Genomic DNA, 2,910 nt, shown 5'->3' with positions numbered 1-2,910 from the left:
GAACCACCGGTCTCCATCACACATCAAGACCTTCCAGAGAAACCCTTTATGACTTATGCGTAGAGGTGCTTGAAGGACCACCTGCCTCCATATATACATACACATACATCAAGACTTTCCAAAGAAGTCCTTGATGATGTAGGACCTGCCATCCACAGATGCTGGCGAAACATCAGGAATAAACTCATCTAGAACATGGCCACACCGCCCGAAAAACCCACAAAAATACTATGTCCTTAAATGCCTTGAGGGTTGTCTTATGGGAAAACGAAGTCGTCTTGGTCTGTTATTCTACAGCAGAGATTCCCAGCCTCTGATCCTACAAGTATTGAGGACTCCCGTGAGTCCAAAATTCCTGGAGGACCAAACATTGGGAACCATCGGTGCTAGAGGTCAGGATTAGATCTAATGGGGCCTGTGACTGTCTTCCTTCACCACTGCTGTGAGAGCATGGGAAGAGTGCAACCATTAGCATAGTGCACCCAAAGGATCCCAGCTTCGGCCTAAGAGCCTGGTAACTTAATGAATAATGCCATGTTCATTTAAACAGCCATGTTCCAAAGCGCCTCTTGGTGCACAGAGTTCAAGCTAGTTTCCACATGTGCTGCGGATCAAACAGCGGTGGCCCATGGGAGGAGCAGGATGGGGAAATGGCACTGGCAACCTTCTCAGAAGGAAAAGCCAAAAGGCAAGGCCAACCTATCGGCTGTCGAAAAATATCGATTTAATGGCTTTCCTGGCTCAGAAGTATGAACCATTGGCTCCTTCTACTGGTAGGAGACTCAACTGCACCAGGAGAGCATCAACCAGATGTTCAACCAGAACAGAGCAGTGGCCAAGATGGGCCTTTGGTTGGATCCAACATCAGGAGGTTTGCCATTGCCTTCTCTTGTGGCCAAGAGCGTGTGACTTGGTCAAAGTCACCTAATGGGTTTCCATGGCCAAACAGGGATTTGAACAGTGGTCTCCAGTCATAGCCCAACGCTCAAACCACTGCTCCGTGATGGCTAGGAAAGAGCAACTAGCTATAAAAAAACATAGATGAATTAATATATATTCAATTAATATCGATATAAATTTATTATCGGTATAGTCAGTCAATCAGTTAGTTATGAATAACTAGTTAGTGACACTTCGCTCCCTTTCCAAACAGCATAGATATAAATATGGTAGTCACCATTTTAAATGCAGAGCAGGGACTCTGCTCCTTTCCCGATGTAACTCTCATCTCATTTTCATGTGTGAGACCAAAAAACCGTAATACTTTCCTCTCTTCATCCTGTAATCCATGAAATGTTTTCTGTCCCTCTCCATATTTCTGTCCCTATTTTTGCATTTGCAGGAATGGTTTTTGTGCGTCTGCCAAATGTGTACATCTTGCACAACGTCTACAGCGGTGGCCGATTACGTCTACGTCTGTGGGGTAGCGAGCCCGCTCTGGACTTTGGTCTGAACTGTAAGTGTTCCTTGTATAAAGGTTTCCACGATCCTTGGAGAACTCCTTTAAACTTCAGCCTAAAGCCCAGAGCGGGTTCACTGGCCCAACAAGACGGCAGACGCAAGCACCAGACCGTACACTGGGTTATTTTAACCTGCTGTGATCTTGTGCTTGTTGTGTGTGTCTGAGAGAAAGTGTGCTTTGCTTCACAAAAGAAAAAGAAGGCAGTTGTGAGCAAATTATGGACATCCCGACGGAAAGCAAAGTAAACTACTCTTTGTTTCCTTCTTGCGCTGTAGGGGAGAGCGCTTGCGGTAGCTGGGAATTTCTCAGTCGCTGTCTCTGGGTCTTGAGAAACAGCCTTTCTTGCCAAGAACGAGAAATCTGGCAAACGCTTTTCCTCTGGATGCCAGCTCTACGCCGTCGGATCCTGGCCAAGGCATAGAGAGAGTCACTAATTCGTAATGGAACGAGGCTGGAGTCCTAAAGAAAGACCCACTCGCAGTTATTCCATTTACCCGTAAGAGCGGATGCGCACTTAGTCGTGGACAGTAGGTGCCATTTTAAAGTTAAACTCTGTGGCAAGATGATATCAAAGAAATCCCTGCAAAAAGCATGAAAGTGGGGCAAGTGAATGGATGGAAGAGTGGGGGATATATTCCTTTTACGGACAAATTTATACTTCTATAATTCTACAGTCATGTAATCTGGTGTTTTTAATTGTGTCTTTAAAATCGCACTGACTCATAGCATCCTAAAATCTGGAAGGAGCCCCAAGGAGTCCCATCTACTCTGACTCCCCTGCCATGCAAGAAAACCATACTCCAAGGCAGTCTATTTCATTGTCAAACAGCTCTTGCAGTCAAGAAGTTCTTCCAGATGCTTAGATGGAATCTTGTTTCTTGCCATTTGAATATGTTATGTCATCCCTCAGCCTTCTCTTCTCCAAGCTAAACATACCCAACTTCCTAACTGTTCTTCATAGGGCTTGGCTTCCATACCTTTGATCATCTTAGTTGCCTTTCTCTGGACATGTCCCAGCCTGTTGATATCCTTCTTGAACCCTTCCATCTTTTTCTTTTCCATTGAGCTTTCTCTCCTACTGCTTGTCCGCCTTTTCCCTTCCCTTCCAAGCTATTCTTTCTCTCTCTGAATCATTTGGAAAACTCAGAGGACCTTCAGAGAAAAGGAGAGCATGAAGCTGCTTAGAAGCCCCTTGGAGAAATGAATTGGCCAGGCCTGTCTTCAGTTTTGTCTTCCATGGTTAAGGACAGAGTGGCATCTAGTGACTGAAGATGGCACTGCAAACTGCAGAGGCATTTCGATTCACTAAAATTAGTCAATGGTTAGAGACAGAGTGGCATCTAGTGACTGAAGATGGCACTGCAAGGTGGAGAAGGAATTTTAATTCACTAAAATCAATCAATAGTTAGGGACAGAGTGGCATCTAGTGACTGAAGATGGCACTGCAA

This window comes from Sceloporus undulatus, chromosome 11, assembly GCF_019175285.1.
Source record: "Sceloporus undulatus isolate JIND9_A2432 ecotype Alabama chromosome 11, SceUnd_v1.1, whole genome shotgun sequence".
Taxonomy (NCBI): Eukaryota; Metazoa; Chordata; class Lepidosauria; order Squamata; family Phrynosomatidae; genus Sceloporus; species Sceloporus undulatus.
Note: the sequence above shows the minus strand (reverse complement) of the source record.